Genomic DNA, 14,013 nt, shown 5'->3' on the forward strand with positions numbered 1-14,013 from the left:
CTGCAACATTGAATAGAACTGAATCTACTAGAGATAACCAGATTGTTGCTCTAGCCACGCTATCCATGGTATTTCAATCTCCTGTGCTCATATTTGTAGGTTTTGATGATACTCATTTAAGAGCTTTGTCGCATCCATCCTTCACCAACAAGACTTGAATCTTAAGCTTCCATAGAGCAAAATTCGAACCATCAAGCTTATGTACGTCAAATCTGGTGACACTATTTCTAGCCATTGCTCACTTCTAAAAACAAACAACTTCTACACAAATAACCTATGCTTTGATACCAATTGTGAGAAAAATAACAAGTTCAAAAAATTTGCAAAGAAGAACAATAGCACATAACACACAGATTTATGTGGAAAAACCTGGTAAAAATATACCAGTAAAAAACCATGGGCAAATTTTGTCTTTCGTATTGATTCTCGGGAATTACAGAGTTACAACAATCTCAAAGCCATTTAGGCCCTCTTTTCAAAGGAGGAAGAGCTACTCTATATATATACAAATTTGAGAAACTTAATGCAATAATTAAGTTCTCAAATTGGCCATTAAGTTTCTCAAATTGGCCACCTCTAACTCTTTGAATGCAACCACTATAGTCATATTATTGACTAAGCCTATATGTGGCTCTCAATCGTCTACAAGGTTGACACATATAGAGTCCAACTTGATTCTCCTATAAATCACTTAATAATTTACTAAGTCAATACAATTGAGTTGTAGGGTCCTAGTTGGAGACAACTTATTAAATATAATAACTACAACTCACACAACTACATACATGACACATATGAAAACAAAGTCCTAATTGAAGACAACTTGTATGACACATATGGAAGCAAGTCTTAATTGACTTCACATTCCAACAAAATGAAAGTTGAACAAGATCGCCACACAGGGGACAAAGCATCAAAAAGACTAGAGGAGAAGCCTCAACAACCCATAACCTTGTTGGGCACTAGGCCACCGGACTTCATCTCGGCTACGATACCATCATTCCCTGCAAGAGCTCTATACTTATCCTTGCGAGTAAAGCTGGTGCACACATACGACAGGCTACCCGCTATGGCCCTCTGAATGTAATTGGCCACCTCGTGAGAGCTCTTCCCACCCGTGCAAGTGAGCTCCACAGGCACCTTGTCCAAAAAGGTGACTTCATAAAGGGGGCTAGGATTCATGAAGAAGTAAAAAGATCCATGCCCTTCCACCCACGAGCAGTAGTGCCATGGAACATGGACATCTCATTGCGCATGGCCACAGACACTATCTGATATGTCAACTCGGCAAAAAGTGCACTGAAGTGCAACAAGAAGGGCTCTCTACATGTTGTCCCCTCGGGGCATATCACTAGGTCACCTTCCTCTAGCAGGGACTTTATCATGGCCGCATCCTTGGCCCTCTCGCGGGTGAGAGGAACTGTCTTTATAGGAGACAAGATTTCAGAGACACGAGAGACGGAGTAGGTGACTGCTGAAACAGGACGTCCCACAGCTGTGGAGAGAAAGATGGGATCTAATAGAGTGCGGTGTGAGCAAATGAAGAGAACACCGCTTCGATTCTTTTGCTTATCTGTGGCGGGTGGTGGGGTGCCATTGATGCGAACTCGAACGCCTAGACAGAGGAAGGCATGGTAGACAATGGACATGGGGAGGAGGGCACCTGCAGCTATGCGGAGGCATGCCAATAGAAAGCCAACTGGGAACCAGAGAATTGTAATGAGGGCTAGAATTGGTGTGGGGCGATGCACCAGACGACCATCGTGGAAAACAATCGGCTTGGGGAGTTTGGCTCTGCCTACGGCCTCCACCTTGGGTGTTGCAGGCACCACGTACGCTTCCTTTACACCAAAAAAACACTATTAGATTAAGAAATTTAGTAGAAACAAGAGAATTATAAACTAGTATAGAGATATCAGTATCAAGATCACATGATCTATGTGAAAATCACTGCATGATAGATATATGGCGAGAGATATATAAGTAAGGGAAGAATTATCAAAGTATAATAGGATTGAGATTAAACATTGATTCAGGTAAAATAAGTATAACTGTTAGACATAAACAGCAGACTCTGAGCTTTGACTTTCTTTGGTGATTCATCTCTATCTATAGTATAAGATTGAGATTAAACATATCAATGATTGATTACGGTAAAATAAGTGTAACCGGTAGACTTAAACAACACATTCTAAGCTTTGACTTTCTTTGGTGATTCATCTCTATCTATAGTATATCAGGATTGAGATTAAACACATCAATGATTGATTAAGGTAAAATAAGTGTAACTCCTCGACTTTAAAAACACACTCTAAGCTTTGACCTCTCTTGAAAGAGAGGTTACACATTCAAATCCCACAGGGGGTAAGTTATGTACGTCCCGTTTGTAGTATAGTTAGGTGGCTCCTACAGGGAGTACGAGGTAGTGCCATATTGTTGTAAGTCGTCTATAAACCCATGTACAAATTGTTGGCATCGTGGACTATAAAAGATCATTTCTTTCTTCTTTCTTTCTCTATCTATAGTATAAAATGATTGAGATTAAACATATCAATGATTGATTAAGGTAAAATAAGCTTAATTGGTAGACTTAAACATCATACTCTAATCTTTGACTTTCTTTGGTTATTCATCTTACACTATTAGAAAGATCTTATTGAATAAGCTAATGCATTTTTGATACACAAACCATCTAAACTGAAATTATTGTGCTCATCAACAAGCTGGTAATTGTGCATGATACCATGAATTTTATTACCCATGGGTCCATAGGCACCTTGTCCAAGAAGGTGACTTCATAAATTGGACTAGGATTCATGAAGAAATAAAAGGCATCCATGACCTTCCACAAATTGGAAGTGGTACCATGGAACATGGATATCTCATTGTGTGTGGCCATGCACACAATTTTGTTTGTCAACTTGGCAAACAATGCACTTCAGGGGAGGTGTTTAAGTGAATAAGGTATTTAATAACTAATTTATTTATTTTTATTAAAGGAAAAATAGGTTTTGAGGGGATCTGAAAGCTCGAACAACAGGTTTTATGGGGACCCAAAAGCCCCTAGATGAACCGGCATCCATAACCCAACAAGAAATAGTTGATAAATATATATACAATGATTCCATACAATGAACCGTTAGTGAAATACCAACCAAAGTATAGTAGAAAAAATTACATATCAGGTTGGACCTAAGACAAGAGACAAGACTCTGAGGGTTTTAACTAGCTCCCATAAGCACATAAGAGGGTTTTAAATAAGCTCCCACAACCTGAAAGACACTGAGGGTTTTGATAGGCACCCACAACCATACAAGAGGGTTTTAACCAGGCTCCCACAACCTAATACTAGGCTCCAAAATCCAACACACCTTAACCAAAAACAAGAACGAAAAGAAACCAAGGTGTGCCCTTTAAAACTGGCAACAAACACCCGATTAGTCAAAAAAATAACTAACCAAGGAGTGTTTTTACTGGCTCCCTCAATTAGGAGGAACAAGAACATGGCTAAAAACCGAAAGCTCTCCACAATCACCACCTCAATAGGGATCAGAGGAGGAAGAACAATACATAACACATACTCAACCATCAAAATCCCGAGGTCCTTAAAAATGGGTTTTGATAGGTTCCCATTACCTGAAAACCATGGAAGCGTAAGTTGAATGAGATACGCGAACCGAGTCAGCTCCAAGTAGGTGATCACCTCCCATCTCTCTGCCTCTATAGGAGAAAAGGGCCAAAAGCACAAAAGCATGGAGAGAGCTTCGAACTACCAACAACTCCTAGCGAGTTCCATCTAATAGCAACAAGTCAGCAACTCTTGCCCTCTATAGAAGAAAGACCCACCTCAATAGGGCAGGCTGAGGAGAACTGAGAGATGCAGCCCAAGCAAAAAGTGATCCTCTTGAGAAGAATAAGAACAAAAAGGAACCTCCACCCTTCAAGAGGACCACTGACATATCTTGTAACCATGAACAAGAAAACCCCCTTAACAGAGAGTCTCCCTAAAAATAGAACTATCAGCTTGAACTAGAGATAGACAAATAAGGCATAGCCAACTAGGAAATAGCCTCCACCACAGATCCAAGGAGCAAGGAGAGAAGGAATGGGGTTAGAAGGAAGAGACCTAAAAAAGAACAAGTAGAGAACACAATCTGGGCAGAAATATCTTCCAAAACCAGATAACCCCAAGCCCACAAGAACCCACCAGGTCTCTGGAAGAAGAGGAAAATCCTTCCATCATAGATACCACCCAGATCCCAAATAATGTGCCAAATCCAAGCCAAACCACCTACACCAACAAGAGAGAGAATTGAGAGGATCTCTCCTCTCATACATCTACCGTATTAGACCCCAAGCCACCTATGGAATAGCTCCAACCTGACACTATAGGGAGCTCCAACCGTGACACCAAATCTGCCACCAGGGAAGAACAATAGATATGGGACAGATCCAGACCCCACAAGGGTCACGAAAGGCAAATAGGCATGGAGGGTAGAGCCACTTCCAATAATGGGTCTACACACCGAAGATAATGATCTGCACACCAAAAAGACCAGGGAGAGCAAAGAGCATAGCCATCCCGACAGATCCCAAACCTCGTAGAAGCTACACGTGCCTCCACACATCCACCAAGCAAACATGGCCACCCCCACAACGAATGCCCAGCCACAATGAAATACTACAAACACCAAGAAGAGAAAGACCCAAAATAAAGGGTGTCAAAAGAAGGCCAAAATGAGAGTCAAATCCCCTCCCTCCGCCTCGTTGTCATCTTCTTCCTCATCTGCATCCCTTAACCCCAAAATCCTAGCACTCACACCAGATCTCCAGCCCATTGTTTTCTTCTTCATTGTTTTCTTTTCACTCTTATTCAAATATTAAGTTAATTTAGATCCTTTGAGTTTTTTATAGAAGTCTAAAATGTCAATGAGATCTTATCTCACTTACTTCTTGTGGCTTAGGTCATTTAAAATTAATTTAGGTTAGTTGTCTCTTATTATAGGATTATGACGCAAGCCATTATCTTGTCTAGTCCTATCCATCACCTTTCCTTTATAAGAAATATTGTTATACATATTGCATTATAGATTAAAGAATCATATATCATAGGTCTTAATATCAAGCAAGTCATTTCTTGCATACTATATTGTGGATGGTTCTCTTATTTTTATGTAGGTGATCCTGGGGTGTTGAGCTAATTTTCATCTCCTACATATCTATTTCTTTCCCTCTCCGTCTCTCTCCCTCTCTCCCTTTCTACATCTCTTTATCTTAGCCCTCTTTCCTTTTCTATATCTTTATCTATTTCTCCCTCTATTTCTTTATCTCTCCATTATCCCTCTTGCTATCTCTCCCCCTCTCTCTCCACACTATCTATCTTTATCATTCACTCCCTCTCTTTTTTCTTCTCATTTCTCCATGTTATCTCAATTTCTCTATCTCTCTCTATCCTTTCTCTCTTTCCCGCTCTATCTATATCGCTATTTTCTTCCATCTATCTTTTCCTAATTCTAATAGTATCTCTCTATCTATTTATTTTCCTCCCACCTTAACTATATATATTTCCATCTTCCTCTTTCTCTCTAATACTCCCTATTCCTCTCTATCTTTGTATCTCTTTAGTTATCCCTCTCTCTAACTCTATATTTATTTTTCTCTATATCTATCTCTTGATATCTCCCTCTATATACTTATATCTCCCTTCTCCTCCCCTCTCCATCTCTTTGTATCTATCTCAATCTCTCCCACTCTTTCTGTCTCTCTTGATATATCCATCTATCCATATCTACTTCCCTCTATATATCTTTATTGAGCTCCCTTTTTTAAATCTAAATTTGTCTCCTCATAAATGCATGTGTTTTTGTTAAACTCTATAATGTGAGTACATTATAAAGTGCATTCATGATTCATAACTCACATTACAGAGTTAACTTTATTTCATAATGTGCTCATATTACAAAGCACACTTACATTTTATAACTTTGTCATGTTACAAAGCCTACTCATATTTTGTAATGCACTAAGGTTTTCTTTAAAATTCTAATTTGGCTACATTTTTGTCCTCCAAGTTAGTGTACTTAGTAAGTATAAATGTTGTACAATAGAAAGAGATTAATGTGAACTATAGTTGTTGAATTTACATCTATTTGCATATTATAATATGCACACATTTTATTTTAAGTTACATTGGAATCTCATTGTTAGGCTTAGATTTGTCTTTGATATTTGAGACAAAGGGCTAGACATACATGTAAGATTCCCAAAGATGTTTTTCTCATAAAAAATACAAAAAAATCTATTTAGTATACTTTCCATCAGGTTTGAACATTTTAATATGATATTATTATGAAAAAAAGTCACATCAACATCAATATCTCTGTTATCTTTCTAACCCTATAGTTATTATAAACTCAAATACCTTAATTTCTTTAATCTCTAATAAATTTACAAGTGTCTTCATTTGATTTCAAAATCCCTATATCTTGAAGGGACCCGACACCCTATTTAAAAAAAATTGCCATCAAAAAGCCATCAACAAACCCTTAAGAAACAGACAACCAACCCACACAAAAACAGAGCAAGACGCAACAAAATGAAAAACAAGAAACAATAACTAATTCAAATTCTTTAAAGCTTCAATTGCCTCCACTTCAGGCTAAGAAAGGGGTCATGGATAGCTTCTTCATGTCTCTCACTTCTTGCACATCGTGATCCACCATCTTCTTACTACTCACTCTAATGCAAGTGAAAGGGCCTCTTCCCTCCTCCTGTGTAACCTTCTTACCTTTCTCAACAACATCAATGTCAATGAAGAAATATTTTGCCTCCTAAACCCTCTCAAATTTCTTTATCATTACTCTAATGCTCTCTGCACTAGACTTGATAAACTTGTAGCTAAAGTTAACCAAGGTTAATAAATTATCATTAATACTTTTGTAGTTTTTTTCTAGCCTCATAATCCTCCCATAAAAATCCTCCTTCATGTGCTCTATATCATTAACAACATTTTGCAGGGATGCCACTACATTGCTTCTTTCTTTTTCTAGCCAATTCGGATTCAGGTCCTTTAGGTTTTCAAAATTATTCTTGACCCCATTGATAGCAACATTGATCTCATTAATCTCATGAAAAAAATACTTTTACATTTTGAAATTATCAATAACAACATTCTGAGCCACAACAAGAAGATATGAGGGATTCTCTTTGTCTAAGTTTAACATGGGGGAATCATGGTTTAGGTCTTGAGGAAAAGGGGGTCTCCCATCTCTACTAGTCTTAGGGTGAGAATCATCTGAAACCCTCATAGAATCCTAATCACCCTCCTTAAGAGAAGAGTCCAAAGAAAGAGCTTTGGTATTCACATTAGTCTTTTTACTTTTCTTATTTCTTGTCCTCTCTCCACCCCCAAACAAACTATCTTGTGACATCAAAATAGAGGAGGCCTCTCTACCTTTAGGGTTTATTTTGTGACCTTTCTTGCCCTTTTCCTCTTCCAAATCCCCATCGATGTATTTAGACTCATCAGTATTCCACCCACTACCCTTATAGAATGGGGAATCATTTCCCTCAAAATAAAAATAAAAACCTTTCATAGTTTTACCTTTCCTTGAAATTTTTTAAAATGCTCCATTAATACCAAAATCAAACCTTCATGACAAAATATAATTTTTCTGATCCTTTTTATGTTCCTTAATGCTCAATTCCAAATAAGATAGCAAAAAAAATGGGACATAACCCTATCCTTATACCTAAAATGATTAAGGAGGGCAAAATTGATAGTTATAAACAAGTGAATACCGACCATCAATGGTGAAGAATTGCATAATACCTTCAGGACTTTATCCCACAAGGGTTTGATGGTGTTCAGCTTGTAGCCACCTTTGTACTTAACCAACCTCTTTCCCTCTTTGCCTTTGATGAAATTCTATGCCTCTTAATTTTCATACTTTCTATCTTTGAAAAAATTCCTCCCTTCCATGTTCAGTCCAATCACTTCAGCAATGACCTCCTCTGTGCGATTAAATTTTTGCCCATAAACAATGACTTGTCCTTTCTTCCACCCTTTGTAAAAGGCTTTAGATAAGTTGTGATTACATCCATGAACCCTTTCAAGATAAGGTGTAGCCCCCCCTTTCTCCAAAATTCTCCATATGGTATTGTTTTTCTTGATTTTGTCACATTTAAGAGGCTCAAGCCTATTCTTGCCCCCCTATAGAAAAAAACTACTACAAAATCAAGAAGGAAGCTTTGAGATCTCTAGTAATGGAAGTTTCAAGAAGCAAAAAACCTCTAAAGTAACCCTTCTCACTCTTGAAAAAGATTAAAAAAAAAACTCACAAAATATGCCAGCATCAAGACAAACACAAAAATAACACCTCTACTCATCATTTAAAAGTAAAAGATTAATATCTCTCGCTTGGATCCTATCATAGGCCACCAATTCTTCCAACTTATTGGGCAATTTATCATTTCACCCCCATTCTAATTTATGAATGCCAGAAACTCCCATATTAGCTATAAGATTGACAACCCCATTGACCTCCCTAAATTTATGGGATATATAGCATTTATCAAAGGAGCAAATAATTTTCAATGATCCCTTGATCCAATTCTCAATTGACCAACTCGGCTTATTTTTATTTTTGAGGCGATTAACTATACTATCAATATCTCCTTCTGACTAAACTTTTTAAAAGTTTAATTTAGAGGCTAATAAAAGCCCATGGTAGGTCGCAACAACTTCAACTCGGTGATTGTTATTGTTTACCAAAAAATAGATGATGTTACCTAACTTTTCATTGAAAGGATTTACAAAATTCTTATAAAAATAGGACCACCAAAAATTTAATAATAAGCATGCATGAAACTATACTATATATTTTTACATAAATAGGAGAACCTAATCTACTTCTATTCAACCCTCTTAATCTCCACTAGATTAAAAAATAGTAGTTTAGAAAGTATATTCTAAACACTTATTGTCTTGTTCTTGTTACTTCTTCAATTTTTGATGTGGATATCTTGAATTACACATTAAAGATTAGTTTTTCACTATTTTAGAAAAAAAGGATTGTTTCCAATAACTTATTTTTTTCACATACACAAAATGTTTAAACTTTAAGCAAAATCATTTCAAATTATGCATAGAAAATTTAAGTCTATTTGATTTGAACAAAAAAAATGACCATTTGACCTTTCTTTTGTCCTCCCATTTCCATGCACTTATCCAAACACTATACTCTTTTTTGTAGTCCTTTCAATCAATTCCATATCATTTCCATTAAATTCAAATTCTTGTAGTGGTCAACCATTCTTGTGAACACCTTTATCATTTAAAATTTTGTTTTGATTTCATAAAAATAATGTTTTTCCCTCCAAACCAATGATGATGGGTAGTTAAAATCATTTGAATATTTTAAATTAGAATAAGAGTTTAAAGTTTAATTTTGTTAATTAAATTTCACATAAAAATACACAAAGAAACTAAGAATAGACACATAAGTTTTATGTAATCACAAGTTTAGACAAATTGATAAGCATTTAAGTTAGTGATTGAAAAAATAAAAAAAGTTCACTGGTCAAAATAATTGGTGACAAAACCAATTCAAGAAGGCAAAATGAAAAAGTGAAAACTAAGCATGAGTTACAAAAAAATATGATAAAACTATGTTATTCATTTATTTACTACCAAAAATCACAAATTTTACAATAAATATCATAAAAAAAATCACTCAATAAATTGTTTGTGCACATATTTCAAGTATTCATCCATGATGCTATGATGATGTGACATCCTCCTCATGATGCTCTCCCTCTCCAAAACTAAACCTTATAGAAAACAAGAAGAGGTAAAAATAAAAAATTAACTAAAGATGACATACTATGACATACTTATACAAAATTGACATTATATGAGGCATATAAATATAATTATAACTATCAAACATAGATAAATCACATAAACTTTGTATATGAGTTGAGGAAAAATCAACTCTACATCTCCCAAGGATCACCTCCATGCAAACCTGTCATAGAAGGAGAGAAGCAAAAAAGCTATGGAGGCCAGAATTCAAAGATCTAGAAAAGAGGAGTCATATTGATTGTGCAACAAGAATGCAATTCAATAATTACAAGTGTTATAAAAATACAAAGAGAGAATCCTCATAAAAGGATACTCGAAACTGTAAAGGTGAAAACCTTAAAGAATTATAAGATTCCTAAGTTTAGCTTAAGTATAGAGTATAATAGACTAATAATTAAATAAATAATTATTAGCTAATAAAAGATAACTCTAACACCCCCCTTAAGATGAACTTAGGGAGTAGCTAAAAAACAACTAAGGACTAAAACTGCATGTAAACAAAAATGCATGAAAGCAACAATGGGTCTCGGCAACTAGGCCTGATGAGGTACCCAAGTACAAAAGAGTCTCTGTAAGGCGGAGAAATAGAGAAAACCACATGGGAAAAAAACTCTACTCCAAAAAGAGATGAAGACTAGTGAAGGTCTGAAGAAGCTGTAAACACTGTCAAAGAGTAACTGCTAATCTGAAGGACCTCTACTGAAATAAAACATGACCAGGTAGAGAAGACTCTAATCTGCATGAGTGCCCTCAAATGACACTACTTGAATCAGATGGCAAACAAAGGCAAACAACTACACTCGAAGATACAAATGGCATAAAAACACCAAAGCCTGAAAAGTTGATCAATTGAACCAAGGAAGCATTAGAACAATAAGACAAACCCCCCATAATGTTGACAAGGGAGAGATGACAGGTACACTGAAACTGAATGCCAACAAGAACTCCATGACGAAGAACTAGGAACATCGACGGTGCAGAGAAAGTACATAGTGTCGTGGAAGGAACACTCACTTGACACACATCATGAGGCTAATGGTGTGGAAGAAACACTCACATGACAAAGGTAGATGACAAAAAAAGGCAAACATCAACCCCCCCCCCAATGGAAATTTATAATGTAGCGCATGTACAATAAGGCACAAGAAGTGCAAGATCCCAAGTATACAATGCATACTAGCACTTTATCTCATTGTGTTTGCATATAGAAAATACTTACAAAAAAATGTCTACAATGATCAGAAAAGACATAAGGATGGAAAGACAGAAAGAACAACCAAAGATGAGACATCCTACTCAAAGAAAGAGATCCCAGGTTAAACATCTAGGATATTCACTAGAGTTTTGAAAAGAAAAAAAATGAGTGAAATATACCTAGAGAAGAATCTGGAAAGAAAAATCATATGAATGGAAAGTGCATAGAACAAAATTTCCAGCGATATAAAGTTTTTGAAAAACGGAGTTCAGATGCTCAAGTTATGTCTCTCGAAGTGCAAAAAAAAACATCTAACTTTGACAGCAAAAAACACCATCAAAAAAGAAAAAGAAAAAATTCAAACCTCCAGATCTAGATAGAGCTTGGAAAGAGCTTTCTGACGATATAATATTTGTCAAAAAATGCCTCCGCGTGCCCAAGATATGGCCAAAATACTGAAGGTGCTCCTGATGGGCCCAAAAGGGGCCTGAAGACTACCTACACAATGCTGACGTCAGCAGACTGTGAGCATAAAATTTGATGGCCGCATGACCGTCATTGCCAAAAAACCAATATGCTTGGAAACACTCGTCGAAAAGAGAATTCGATTACCGGGAAAAAAAATCCGGTGACTACAAAGAATAATCTGGCACTCGGAAAGAACAGACGACAACAGGAAAAAATTTCGTTGTCAGAAACCATGGCGTTGGTCAGAAATTGGTCGATGGAGTGTATGAGGTGGTAGAAGGCAGCGGGGCCAAGTGGTGGGCGAAGGCTTGACGGAGGGGCCGCAAGCTAGAGGCGGCAGGTGCCACCTAGGGCCCATGCTTGCACGTCAGGGGACAAGGTGCCCACAGGGTTGTACCCTGTGGGTAGCCAAAATTATTGCCCCACTTTAAAAAAAATTGGCCTCCAAAGTTTTCTTTTTTTTAAACAAAAAACTTTTTAATAATTTTTTTGCCAAATTTTGATAAAATGAAATTGGAAAAAAAACCTACGCATTAATATTTTTATTTTTATTTTTTATCTACGTGCCTTGAGCTCGTACGGCCTGGGGCTTAAAATTTTTTTTGCCTCCCAAACACCTGACACCTAAATATATCAAAATTCGTGGGATCGGCCTCTTGAATCCAACCGTGAGGTTCTTTTGGCACCAAAATGTACCAAAAAATAAGCTATGGGCCTAGAAATGGAAAAAAGCGACTGCACAAACCTCCGAATACACAGATCTGAAGAAAAAGGCCCAAAATCTCTCATGAAGAGAATAGGGGCATGCAGATTGGAGCTCTGATACCATATAGGAGTTGAGGAAAAATCAACTCTATAGCTCCCAAGGATCACCTGCATGCAAACCTGTCACAGAAGGAGAGAGGCAAAAAAGCTATGGAGGCCAGAGTTCAAAGATCCAGAAAAGAGGAGTCATATTGATTGTGCAACAAGAATGCAATTCAATAATTACAATTGTTGTAAAAATACAAAGAGATAATCCTTATAAAAGGATACTCAAAACCCTAAAGGTGAAAACCCTAAAGAATTATAAGATTCCTAAGTTTAGCTTAAGTATAGAGTATAATAGACTAATAATTAAATAAATAATTAAATAAATAATTATTAGGTAATAAAAGATAACTCTAACACTTTGATTACTTTTAAACTGAATTCATCCATCACAATTTAAATTTACTATTAAATGATAATATTTAGGAACAATATTGTAAATTCAAATACAATGGATCGCAATAGTTAATAAAGTGAAGTTGGACAATGTTATTTTTTTTAAGGTAAGTGTTATCATTAATAGGGATAGCTCCCTATATTGCATAAACTCAAAAAGGATTACATTTTGCTTAGACAAGATAAGCCTTGGCAACCTTACACACCCTGCACATGTTCACTTATACTACCAGCCCCCAAAATTACCTGTATCCTCCAAACAGCCCCAAAATTACATCTGCCCACCAATGGCTTGAAAAATCACAGCAGCGAATTCATCAATGTTGATTGCATTGCGGATGGAGTTCTCAAGGAGCCACCAATCGTCAGACTCAGTCAATCTTCAAAATGGATCCATGTTTCCATTGAATACTGCACATCTGAATACTTCCCATGCATTCTCTACAAATGTCTTCAATCGCTCACATTCTCCCATCCAAACTTCTTTGCGGGCCATCTCTTGAATGGTGTCATTGTCGACAAATTCGTCATCCATGGTAGAATCCTCACTATCCTCACTATCCTCCTCTTCTTGGTCATCCTCAGTATCCGAGGGAAGATAGTTATCAAACTGGAAGTAAACTTTCAGTATGCTAACTTTGACAGCCTCTTCCAGACTTAAGATGACATTGGCAATGTTGTCGGCAATGAACGGTTTTATAAACCTTGCAGGTAATTCAACTACATGCTCCCCAGAGTCGATGATATCCACCACAGGCAGGAGAATAGCGTCCAGCACCACTGCATCACACCAATGTCTTTCAAAGTTTAGCATGATGCCCACAAGCCCTCGAATAGAATCATACACATGGTCTTCTGTGAGTAATAGGTTTCTCAATTGCATGCTCAGCGTGCTTTCACAATTGATGTAACTGATCATTCCAAAGTATGCCATGGCTCCAATCTGTCTCTACAATGCTCCCAAAATGGCACATGCATTCACATAGGTTGCCTTCACCGAGACGATTTTAATATTACGCTGCGATTTATAGATAGCAATCAATTATGCTCTGACCATATCCTGTTAGGATCTCCAAATAGCACTAAAGAATGACCGATATGGTGGATAACTCTAGGTATCATGATGCGTCATTCAGGAGCCATATGATCCTACCACCGAAGAGCCTATTTTCTGATCGCGTTTTCAGTATTTGTACTCCTCCAATGCTTACCATAGTGCCATCACAATGTCTCAACAAGCAGATAGGTCCAAAAAAATGCGGGCCTACTACCCGATCTC

At 37.0% G+C, this 14,013-nt stretch overlaps 1 pseudogene; it reads right to left on the minus strand.

Moving 5' to 3' along the window:
• Nucleotides 1-936: 936 nt before the first annotated feature.
• LOC131045026 (glycerol-3-phosphate acyltransferase RAM2-like) lies at nucleotides 937-4,581 on the minus strand (annotated as a pseudogene).
• Nucleotides 4,582-14,013: the final 9,432 nt, after the last annotated feature.

This window comes from Cryptomeria japonica, chromosome 5, assembly GCF_030272615.1.
Source record: "Cryptomeria japonica chromosome 5, Sugi_1.0, whole genome shotgun sequence".
Taxonomy (NCBI): domain Eukaryota; kingdom Viridiplantae; phylum Streptophyta; class Pinopsida; order Cupressales; family Cupressaceae; genus Cryptomeria; species Cryptomeria japonica.